A 13,470-nucleotide genomic window follows, 5' to 3' on the forward strand; every position below is an offset into this window, starting at 1 on the left:
TGTGATGTAGAATTTAGAAATAGCAATGGTGTCCAATAAATGGAAATAACTAATATTTTTTCCTTTCGTGACCATGATTGAAGAAAAAGCATGTAGGTAGATATGAATTTTCCTTACTACTTTTCTTTATCAAGCATCACAAGAAAACATAACTTTTATAATTCAGATGAAACCTACACATGCATGAAGCAAATGTCATATTTCTAAAGCTAAAGACGGAACAACATTGGAGAAGTCATTTATGATGTATCAAGTATTTTTTTTTGCACATCAAAACAATAAGATTTTTATCACAATCTCATCATTAGCCGCACCCCACAAACAACCATCAAACATGCAAAGCAACAATAAAACCACAGCTTGGGATCATCTCTAGGCTGATCAATGAACAAATTGATCACCAATGGCACAATCTTACCAGTTCTCAAACACGCCAACCATGTGTCATATGAGTATGTATGATATCAACAAATCACTTTCCAATCTAAATCCCCAGTTTAAAATAAGAATGGGACGGTAAAAGATAAAAGAGAGTACACATATTCTAATGTTACACACTTTACTCTAACAACGAAAACTTGTGCTGGGAACATATGTCATACACCGAGTAAGGTGACAGAAATCCATACATGAAGCTAATATGTCAGTAATACGTTAGAGCAGATAGAGCTATACTATACTGAAAAATAATCTATTATTACGGGATGCGATTTACTTATCAGGAGGAATATATTTGCTATAGCTAAAAGGTTTTACTTATCGCGTTTGTTTAGCCAAACATTGTCTGGCTTGGACAACCAAAGCCAGATTTTTAGAAAAGTATGAAGTATATGTATACAAGATGTTAGTAGTACCTGCTTGGGATTGAGGACCCGCTGCAAGTGACAATTGTTTTCCGTATTGCCGTACAAATCCTGTTACAGCAGCAGTTCTACAGGCCACAAATGAGAACTGGAACATCTGTGGGTACTGCATGTTGTAGCCCTGTCCACTTGCATAGCTGCCCGCAGTGCTTCGTGACTCCCCAAACTGGAAATTGGGATTGGTTCCGGTCAACATGCCAGTTCCTGCTCTATTACTTCTCCATAGAATGGGTACTGGGTTCCTCCAATAGCGTCGTAGTTAGTTACAATTAACAGAAAAATAAGAATGTTTCTATGTCTTATGTCATGATTTATGTTAGGGACTCTGCTATGTAGTTTACATTACCAAGGCATTTATCACATAAAAGTATTATATAAATCGCTGATCAAAAGACAAAGTTACTGTCTAACTTTGTAACTATATCATGTTCAGCATCCATGAAGGTGGAATCAATTATGTCGTGATAATTGCCATAAACCCAGTGCCTTAAACTAATCTAATTTCTTTATCATAATGATTTATAAAAGATGATGTGTTACATTATACCAAATAATATTATGCTATATGCAAATCATTAGCCTATTCCTTCTCTAGTCCCATTGCTAGTGTCTTTTTTTTATAAAAGGGATTTCCTCCTGACTGTCGCTAGTAATGCACCTCAATTACTTTGTCCAGCTCAGATGAACAGTATTTAAAGTACCAAGACTCAAATATCTTTCTATTTGGACAAACAAGATCATTGACCTCTAGAACAAACTACAGGGGCGTTGCTTGCTACTTGCCTATATATATCATCTGCACCGGATCTGGACCATACCTGAGTGTTGCTGCACTAGCTGTACTTTGGCCTACAGTTACGTCAAGATTCAAAGTACCAGCACTAATTGTGTTCTTTATGTAGCCAAAACAAAGGTAAGAGGATGGCTGATAAGAACACACAACAACGCAAGTAATCAGTGCAAAAATGCTAGTACTCTATGAAAGACGATCGGATTAACCATGCCTAATTAGTGTGTACTAAAAATGACCTATTGTCGTACCAAAGTACACAGGTCAATGAAAAGTCAAAGCCTGAAGCATCAAGGGGAAAATCTCTAGTTTTCGTACTAACTGCCATGCGCTTAGTCAGGCTATGAAGATAATCACCACTGCCCAAATTTCCTCACCAAGCTAGGTGAAAGCAATGTAAGATGGCACTGATAATAGCAGGACAATAAAGTTGTACCTCAGGAGAGCTTGTCCCACTCATGGAACCCTTGTTTTTTTTACATTGTCCACCGTGACACCATTGTTACCCTCGATGCAGCCACTGGGCAAGGTCTTGAAGCCGAGCTCTCACACCTCCTTGTACAACTGTCATGCTGGAAGGGATCACCGCCACCTCTCCCATGTACAGAAAATCATGGCGGTCAAACAATTCAAGCTTGCCATTTAAAAATTGAACTCGTGAGCAATCTCAGTTCGCGAATAAATGATTTTATAGATGTGTAGGGTTGAGGATTGGGGGTCTGAGTATCAAGTTGATTTTAGCTTTCTGGAAGAACAATTTAGCTAAGACATGGATACCCCTATTCAATGGTAATTGTTAGTACATTCTTTGCCCTTAAAGTTAGCTAATTTGAAATCTGCTGATTGTCTAGACTTGCCAAGCAAATACTGATAAAAATATTCTAAGTTCTCTTTAAAGATCTTTTCCCTAAATCTGAGGAAAATACAGACATAATATATATTGTAAACCAAGGATAACAAAATGTTTGAACTATTGTGCATAAGAATGAGTTGATACTAATTCCCCAAAGCAGTTGATTCTTCAAGCCAAGTAGCATGGGAACATCAGGAGGAGAACGAAAAAAGAGTTCAAGGTGAACTCATCCTTCTAAATATAAAATAACTGCTGAGATTCTTACTGAAAACTTATATGAGCATAAATTGTGTCCCGTTAAAAGTATGAAAACAACACAGATGGAAAGCTTGCAATGGATTGTCGATGGTAATATGACAAGTCTTAGATTTATCACACAAATATGATCTGAAAATCTGCTATGCCCCTGCATATATTCAATGAAAGATGTAGCAAAGCTCACCTTGATCAATCAAAGTGGTGTTGGACTTGAAACTATTGATTCCCTCCATACATCTACTGATCTACACATGCCAATTATACCACTAAATTCCTTTTACTTTGACTCTGAAACAATAATAAACAACTGACTCATAGTAAAACCTTACCACACAAAAAATCTGATTGGAAAGAGGAAGGTGCATCACTTCTCTTATCTGTGATAAGCCAGACTACTTTTAGAGCCCAGGTAAGGCCAGCGTCCAACAGTCTGGCATATGGTGGCCGCTGCTTCAGCGGATGCACACGATCTGCATGACGCGAACAGGTAGCGTGTGGGCAGACATAAGTTTCTCGACCTTTCATCACCGGATCAATTGGAGGCAGTTCACAACGTGGACATGGCTGCTGGATCGAAATCAGCCATCCTATCTAGATCAAAATTGATTCCAGAGATCAAAATTGTGTTGCGGCTCCCTAAGCTATCACGGCTTCCTAACTTGGATCTGTCAACTGTTTTTTCAGCAGTCACGGTCCTACAAACTACAACATTCTAACATGCTCCTTTTCGTGATTATTGCTACCCATGTCCAGAAATCCAAATGACATGGACCTCTTCATCTTGTATGTTTTCATGGCATAAACTCACAACAAATGCTGAAGTTTGTACGAATGGTTTGGCGCATAGAGGAATATGTGATTCTAGGTCGTAGGGCTACACATACAGACACCAGAGTGATCGGGGAGAAGCCATGGTACGGACCTTACAGCCTCGCGGCGGGGGAGGAAGCAGACGCGCGGGGAGGGGCCTTGAGCCGGCTTCCGGAGGGCAAGGGGAGAAGGCACGGACCTTGCGTCCTCGCGGCGGGAGGAAGCGGAGGCTAGTCGGCGGCGGAAGCGGAGGCTGCGGCGTTCAGCTGTACGGTTTTGGCTGCTGTGTGATTTCTGTGGACTTGGCTCAAACACGATGGAGAAGGTGTGCACACAAATGGGCCGTGACCCGTGCTTTGACCCAAATGAACCGACCTTGGGCAGCAGAGTGGTAGGCCCAATGAGAGCGACAGGTGAATCAACCACAGCGCCCGCAAACACTGGGAGCTTAGAGCTCTTTAGAGATGGTGTGGAGTGGAGGCGGCCGCTCGTGGGCTGTTGCTAGCGCCTGGCCATATCGTGGCCATTTGGAGCATGTTAGTTTGGTGGTTCACGTGAAGTCTAGTTAGACCCTCAAGAGAAGATTTTGGCCTGATTGTATGCATGCCCGCTCTTCACGTTGTGACCCGCAGGATGATTAAAGCATCATGTGGCCAAGCCCGCTAGGAACCGACAAATTCGCCATTTTCGTGGATTCACCCTCGCGATGGCCAAAATGGAGAATCTGGTCGGTAGGGCCATCCATGGAGATGCCACGAGCTCGCGCGCTGCAACGAATGTGGAGGGACAAATTCTACCACCACCTGCACCACCACCTGCGTAAAATTACCCCCTCCCTTTATGGGTGCGACACTGTCACCGCCCAAATCCAAATCCACCATTTCCCCCCTTTGAGCTCCTACACCCCTTCAAAATCCATAGATAAGGCGTGACCTTCTTCACCGGCTGCACCTACGAGCACGGTGGTGGCGGTCGTCGGTGACCAGCTAGCTTCTCCCTCTTCCGCAAGATGTGTGATGCATGCTCTTTTGGTGGATGTAAGAATCTCAGATCCTTGATCTTGTAGCTTAGACAATAAGCATGTGCTAGATATGTGTGGATCTGAATGGATTTGATGGTTCTTGTTCCTAGTGAGTGTGTAGTTGGGTCATATGCAAACGGTTACCATTGTAGGCCTACATGTTGATCTGTTTTCTATTTGACTTGCTCATGGCCTACATGTTGGTCTGCACTAATAAAATATATTCTCAATCGTAGGCCTTCCTAAATTAGGTTGACTTGCTGAACAAGTCCATAGTGAATCCCTCAGATGAGCATGATCTTCATGCCCAAGTATGTTCATCCTAGCCAACTCTTCGATTCGTGCTTGCTGATCAACGCTATAGACTACCTTGCAGACAAGAAAGCTGAAGGTGGCCTCTATGCTTAGATGGCAGACAGGAGGGCCTGGCATAGGACCTAACTATATATGGAGGCAATATGATCAGTGCTACTCCTTTGTTGTTCATCTTCTATCGATGGTGGTCATGCTATGTTGACGAGGTCATGTATATTTTGGGAGGGGGCCTGATTTCCCTTCATTAACTAGGACTTGATTAAAACTGATCCCTGGTCTGCAGTATTGTGGGAGATGGTACATATTAACCCCTCTAATGATAAACTTGTGATGCATATATGACGAGATATAGTTTCTTAACTTGTGGTGCATCAACCATTAGGGAAACTATTAGTTCGGGTGGTGTTGTCTACTTCCACCCCTTTTAACGAATTGATTATTTGAACTCCTTAGTAAGCTAATGCGCTAACCTCTTACATTGGAGTGGTCGATTCAACACTAGAGCATGCAGCCGATCCTGGATACATAACTATATAAAGTGTGCAGTGAGGGATCTTTATTGGTAGCCAGTCTTTCACTTCTGCCTCTCCACTCCCATGCCTTTCTTGGTCGGACCAACCCAACCGGCGATTTCCGACAAGTCTTTCTGCTTAGAGCAAGAAGCAGAACCAAAATAAAGCTTTTTTATTTTCATTTATGGATAAGCAATCCATTTTTCAATATAGTTGGGAGATTTTACCCAAAAAATGGGTACATAAAATGAAAAGATCGGACACTGACCACTCCAATGTCAGAGGTTAGCACATTAGCCTATTGCTTGCGGCCAAATGCCTTTGATTTGCACCAGCCGAGCCAACAAATTAAGGGTTAGGTGCAGCCTAACAAACAAAGGAGAATAGATGCCCACCTAATGCAGCCAATGCCATGGTAAGCGAACAAATTGGAGAAAATTACCCAATTCGTGTTATGGCTCCAAAATAGTTGCAGACTACCAAACATGATCTTGGGGTTTCAACATGACAGCGTTCCACTAGACTCGACAATTTAGCACATTAGTAGATGTCGTCCGCCTATCTCTTTGAACGCGTGCCCGTGAGCATGAATGGATAATGGGTACAAACTCTCTGCTCGGTTGTCGCCCATGGCATCGATTCAATGACGACCAAACCCCCTTGGGGCAGCCGATCGAGGCCGCTGACGTCAGTTGTAATCAAGGTAGTTAGGATCGGAATTCTAGATCAGATTGACACATATGAGGTAAGATCGTAAATCATAGGATCATAACTAGTAGAATCATAAAATCGAGAAATTCTACTTATTGAAATCATAGAATTTAGATCGTAAAGCTATACAATCGTAGAATAAAATTGGAATTCTGGCTACCTTGCTATAATTATGTTGTGGTCCATCGTGATAACAAGATTGTCGGAAGGAAGGCATATACGTGGAAGCGAGAAGCCTGGTCCATACGGTAGCCTAAATAAAATTCATGGGTTATTCGACTGAGAATTGTGGTAATGTTACCAAATCTTAGTTGCAAACAATGTTGCAAGTCATCACTAGCATGAATCACAAATCAATTTAACGGTCCGATGCATTTTTCTCACTCACAACCAATGTTGCAATTGATGATTAACATAAATCACGAAGCAGTTCATCGGGCCAAGAGATGTGGAACTAAAAATATATCGGTTGACCCATGTTGCAGCTCATGGCAGCATGTATCACGATGTAATCAAACGGTCTAGACATCGACCCTGGAATAGCAGAGCGGATAAAATTCAGACCATCATTGTATAGGGCACAAACAATCCTCTACGCAAATGTAAAAGCAACCAAACAGCTTTGTTCCACATATTTTTTTTCCAAACGACCAATCATGGCCGGATTTCATTACCCATGGATAACGAAACAACGAAGCACGTCCAGGCGTGAAACAACAAACAGAAAAACATCCCACACTAACTGCCGCCCCTAATGCTAACGACAACAACAAAAATATGACAAGTTTTTGCCCCAAGGCACCAAACCATCAACACACAAAAGCAAGATATAGACGTCGGGTCCAAGATCGTAGCAGGAACATCAGTCTTGTTCTCCCAGGTCCATGTCATCCACACCAGCGTCCAGGCTTGCATCCCCGATCCGAAGAGGAGCTTGCATCCATCGAGCACCATCTTGAGAAGCCGCAGCCTGTGGGGGCTTTGTTCCACATATGATGCGGATCTACTGTGTCTATAGGGAGATGGGAAATGGGGGATTGATCCCCTCATGGCCTCATCCACTTGCTCAACGCAATCTTGAGTTCTGAAAACACTTGCCAAGTTAGAGAGTTCATTGATTCCTAACACGAGTGCGCTATCCGTTGCCTTGCATGGGCTAAATCCGGTCGACCTCCACCTCCAGCCTATAGTTGCCTCAGCCAGCGATGAAGCACGTACTTACTGCATGCACACGGTTATAGACATCCTCAATCTCAAAGGATGCGACGTCTGTGGCTCCAGCGCCTCCCCAGCCTGTTACAACTTGCGCTGCATTATGCAGCCCATCTTGCATTCACAGCCACGATTTGTAAGAGGGTCGAAAGGTGAACCGTGTGAATGACTCCCTGGATTTGAGATAAAATGCGGATACACTGTCACGTACGGAAGGTCGTGTAGGTTGGCAGCTGCTGTGAGAATACGTAGTGGATCAAGTTCTTGGTCGAGTTCTCCGCCGTACTCTTGCCACATGATCTTGTCGGAAATTACTGCTCCAGTGCTCCCCCTTGATAAAATTCTGGCCGCGATAAAAACAAAGACGATGAAGATCTTTACATACTCCTTCGTAAGCGGGGGCATGATCGTAAAATTAAAATATCTAACATCTACGTACAACCATGTAGTGGTCCGTATGACCCGCGTTGTCTTGTATGAGGTTACCCTCCGTCGATGGACTGGTGGATTTGGAGCGGCCACGATATCACTGCGATGGCGGAGACGACCTGCGCGCGTAGCACCCTTAATTAGCAGGATCCCTGCCGGCGTAGTGATTTCATCGTCCGGTGGCGCCGTGGTCAGATCCTAACAGATGCGTACACAGCCAGCAGGTTTTAAAACCAGGCATGCACAATGTGGGGCGGTAGTTAGGTAACTGGATTAACCTTTTTTTTCTAACGCAGCATATAGCTACGATATATCCATATGCATATATATGAGATGAATATACATAGGCTGGATATAGGTTTCGACGAGCCTAAGGTAGAAAAAAATCCGAATATAACCCCTCAACTTTCTTTGAGAAGGAGCACCGGAGTAGGCTCGTCGGAAATTTTCAAGTGTTTAACTTCGTGGTGAAGTTGTGTAGGTAGATCGTCCGTACAAGGCACGGTTCTCGTCGCTAGTGTGCCCGATGATTCTTCTGTGTAAAAGAACAATCGCGCGGTCGACGGCGAAGGGCGGTTCCCCATCAGCGAAAAGGAAAAAAGGCTGCCGACGATTAGGGTATGATCGTGGCATTTAGTTCCTACTTCTGTATTTCTCCTACTAGATCTCTTTTGCTTTCTTCCCAAGTGCATTGCACGATGTACAAACCATAGCTAGCAAGCTGGCCTGGCTGAATCATCAAATGCAGCCGTCAAAACTGATGAGAACCGTTTTTTTTTTTTTCACAACAGTACACATCCCCAATTTCTTTCTCGCTAGCTACATCATCTCACCTCCGAAAGCACAAAAACGACGCTGTAGGTGCACGCGACAGGCAGAAAGGGACAAGCGACAAGTACGGCCAAGTTCACGGCATATCAGGACAGAGCTGTGTACGGAGATCGCGATTAACGCGTGGTGCAAAGGCCATGACCATCGGTAAAGACGTAAAGGCCAAGATATAGTCAGACAGCAACACTAATCCGTGTCGGAAAAAGGAGCCCTTTTCTGCCTACAAAGGGGTATCAACACTACGTACATTAATTTTCCCAGGCCGGCTTCGCGGCGCCTCCCATATATAGTTCTACTATAATGCAGCTGATGTATATTGCGCCTACGAGTTGAAAGGTCACTAACCAGCTCAATCGCACATGCGTCGCATGCAGAAGCTGTGTCTCTGGCTTTCGGCGATTTTACTTGAATTTCAAAGAACGAAACCAAGAGAAAGATACTCCGTATGAGTTTTGAATAATGAATAGTCTGTAGGTAATGTGGCGATTTCTCCCGACACCGGAGGGTGAAGAACTGAAGATGCACACGCACTTGGGTGGAATCTTGGGAAGCATATCGATCGGCACATATTCTCGGATTAATTCTGCCATCTTATTCTTAGCTAGGTCGTCCTGGGGGCTGGGGCACAGGCTCCCTGACGAGACAGTTATTCGTATGTTCCCCTCCTTGTCTCTCCGATCGATCTGGATGTCGCTAGCAGCTTAGCTTGGTACCCAATTGCGCGTGTGATGTGAAAGACGCCGAGCTGATGATACATCAGGATTCAGGAGCCAGGATAACGCGAATGCATGCTGCCGGTGAGAGGAGAACTAAAGGCGAAACAAACGCCGGAACGCTAGCTAGCGTTGCTGCTGCTTCATGAGGTTCACAGCTCGTGGCTGCTGTGTAATTGTGGGCGTCAGTTGTTTCTTGCAAGTGGTAAAGCTGGAGAGGATGAGCATTTCAGCAGTAAGCTGTGAAATTGTACTTTTGGTTCACTTGTATTGATTCCAGATATAGAAGATAGCTGCACGCTGAAAACGTGTATGGGTAGGGTATTGCACACCTCCCGGATATGGGTGCTTTGTATTTATATCAGAGTATTACCACTAGTAGAAAACTTCTCATATCAATACCGGTTCCAGAGGGGCATTCGTACCGGTTGAGCAACCGGTATAAAATATCCGGCACTAAAGGCCCCCCCTTTCGTACCGGTTGCTTACGAACCGGTATAAAAGGGGCCTCCACGTGGGCCACCAGGAGAGCTCAGGGCCAAGGAGCTTTGGCACCGGTTGGTAATACGAACCGGTACCAAAGGTTCCCACCCGCGGCAGGGAATTTGCACGAATCTCGCCGCGGCAGAATTGAAGTTTTAGGGTTTTTGGAGGGGTTTAGGGATATCGGTTTGTTTCATATCGCGTCGATGCACCGTAAACGCGTTTGGGTTTAGGTAGTACATGAAGATCAAGATGATGCATAGCAAGTTGGTGCATATAATATAACACACATGTAATTGCATAAGATCGCAAATTAAGTAGCACTATGCATGAAGATCGATCTTCATGCATAGTGGTACTCTCCGAGGCGTACTCTATATATGTCTATTACATGTAGCATAGTGGTACTCTTCGAGTCAACTATATATGTAACATGTACATCTTCATTCATAGTGGAACTCGCGAATGGTGGTATGACGTCCCGAAGGAAAAATCCCGCCAATTCCTCGCCTATTGCTATGAAGCGGTCATCGATTGAGAGCTTGTTCCGCTTTCTTGCCAACTATAAAAGAATAAGATACAAATGAATACATGAGCTATGTGTGTGTGTATATATATATATATTCAAACCACAATGAAACAACTAGTACCTGAAACTCAAGCACAACTTATGATAAGAAAACAAATTTGTGAATATTGTTTTCGTACCTCTTTATTTCTTTCATTATTCATTCTCTCGCTGACAATTTTGTGGATGTACTCGCAAACGTAGAATCCACAGAGATCAGTCCCTTCTGGTTGTTGCGGGCATTTCTTTACAAGAATATAATTCAATCAAACAATAGTCAAGTATGATAATTAAAGGTGTGTGGGCCTAGGTAGTACTACTTACTTTCGCACGCCATCGCAGCTTCGGTGTCCATTCATGGGACTTATCTTCCTTGATGAAAGTTTCCCATACGCTGCCCGACAAAAGAAAATGCATAAAAGAGTTATCAATTAGTTCATAGCAGGAAATTAACGAAACAAACCGATAAGAATTAAAATTACCTTTTGAGCATTAAATAACAAGACAAGTATAGTTCCGATTTTTTGCTTAGTGAGTCAAAGACTTGAACTTCTCCAATGTGCATATTGATGACGAGAAGAATAAAGTGAAACCTACGCACGTTTAAATATGTAGTGTCATATATATAAGTCATTAGTTAAAATTTTGACATATGGTGAGCAAAATATAATGTGTTATAAGACAGTAAGACTCACTCGAAGTTGTAAGGCCAAATTATTAGCCTTTTGTCACGTTGTCGCTTCAAAAACCTTAGCAAAGTCTCCGGTGTATCCTTGTTATAGAGGGGATCTTCTATGGTTTTAACATGCATTGTGTGCGGGTCAATGAACCCAATATCCGTGATTTCGTCCCTTTTGCATTCGAGCATCTTCGATCTGCATAATATAGCGCACAAAATATTATAATCTGCAGACAATGAACGAGCTGAGCTAAAGACTTCTCAAATTAAATAAATCACTTACAGACAATAGGAACTGATGATAGATTTGTCGAGGGTCCGAAGATTGTATAACTGGAAAAGCTCGTTGAAGTCAACGTTCACACAGTATTCCTAGAAGTAGTGCTCTTCCCTAACTCGCACCATGATAGTCTCGATCCCTTCCTTTGAGGCATTAAGGTACCACGAATGCAAGTTACACATACATGTTGGTAGCTTCCTGAGATTCTCGACCAAATCTTTCCCTTGAACAAATTGATATGCTCGTTCAGCGAAGATGTAATCGGTTCTATCTTGTCGAGAACTTTTAACGGGCTTCCCGTCAAACACCTTGAGAGGGGCGACCGATTGAACGGGTTGTTGTCCGAGCTGGTAGACTTGGTGTATCCCTTTTATCTCCCTGATACCCGATTGAACGGGTTTTGTCGCCTCGATCATCTTGTCATACGACCTTTCAATAGAACGCCTATAGTCAGATGGCGGCGATGGTACAGGGTCATATAAATTCTCAACGGTACGCACAACTTTCACCGGATCTAGTGTCTTCTCGAAAGGTATCTCTGGCACTTTCGGTGAAAAAAAAAAATTCACCTCGGCCTGAACGGCTTCCCTATTTTCCTCGACACTTTTTTCCCAAGGTAAATTCTCAATGGGCGGCTGTGGTTTCTCCTTTCTAGATCTCTTCCTGGGCGGCGTACCGTTCCGCTTAACGGACGCTGTCTTACGCGGAGGATCTCAAGATGGTGGACTCACGCTGGGGTCCCTCTCGTGTAGGTGTGGACTTGGCTGCTCACGAGGACTGCTACCAGGGAGGAGTCGATGGCATTTGCTGCTCATGTGTAGGAGTCGGTGGCCTTTGCAAAAGGACGACGTACTTCTTCGGCCATAGGGCGAAACCGTGCTTGACATCGGCCGTGTCCTCTCATCTTCACCTCTAGGAATATCAAGCTCCACCGTTTCAAAACCCGGAACAACTTCATCCACCCCGACACGAACACAACCAGGTGGAATGGGCATATGATGGTGCATTGCTCCATCTTCACTTGGGTACACATAGCCGACCGCCACCTTAACGGACGCGGTCCTGAATAACATATGTAGCTTGCAATTTGTCTTCTCCGTGACATAATCCACGGGGTAGCTTCCTCCACATCCGTCAAGATGCGAGGAACCGACACTGCTTCTTCGCTGAGATGGGGCAGCATCGGCTTGTGGATCGTGTAGAAACAGCTGGCCGATCGTGTGCCTTCGATTTTTTCTCAAGCGCCTCCACTCTATTTAACAATTCCGCTAACGTGTCGGCGTCCTTCTTCTTCTTTCGCGAACGGCTTCTATAAGTGGCAGCGCTGTCCGGCCACGCTTCCTTCATGGTGAGACCTGGGCGAGCTCGTACCCGTCCAACGTGTTCAGGATTCCCAGAGCGAGTGTTAGCTCGTCATTCTCTCTATCGGGAATGTACTCTCCCTTTCTGACCTTTTCAATTGCATCTACAAGCTTCGGTACGATTGCCTCAATTTTTTCCTTCCATTTTCCCTACGCAACGATTAGCCATGTCTTTGGGTCCAACCCTGCCCCATGAGCGAACAACCAGAACTTGGACCGTTCGGGCCAGTCCTATGTCTGTGGAGTGATTGCTGCATTCATCAGTTTATTTTCAAACGTTGTCCACTTCGGAATGGCACTCTTGTAGCCACCTGACCCCAAATGATGCGGAAGTTTCTTCTTTGAAGCATTTTCGGTATTTTTCTTCGATCGGGACACAAAAGTAAATGATTGCTTATACCTCTTAAATGCGGGCCAGTGATCTTTTATCTTCACTAGATTATCATCGAATACTGGATCTTCATTCTTATATTTGTCCCATAAATTTTTCTTCCAGAATCGGAATTGTATGGCCATCTTCTTCCATGTCCATTCCTTGACTTTATTCTTCTGGCCTTCCGTCATGTCTTCCGGTAGGCTGAACTTTGTCAGTAGCGTGTCCCAAAGAAAAGTTTTCACGTGTCGTTGACATAACTAGCACCACCCTCCACGTTCTTCGGCTTATGCCACTCTTGAATGATGATCGGTACATGGTCCCTAACAAGAACTCCGGCTTGACTTGTAAATTTGCGGCAAAACTCTTTGGGATGCTCTAGTTCAACATTAGCCTTGAATGCGTGAG

The sequence above is a fragment of the Lolium rigidum genome, chromosome 7 (assembly GCF_022539505.1).
Source record: "Lolium rigidum isolate FL_2022 chromosome 7, APGP_CSIRO_Lrig_0.1, whole genome shotgun sequence".
Taxonomy (NCBI): Eukaryota; Viridiplantae; Streptophyta; class Magnoliopsida; order Poales; family Poaceae; genus Lolium; species Lolium rigidum.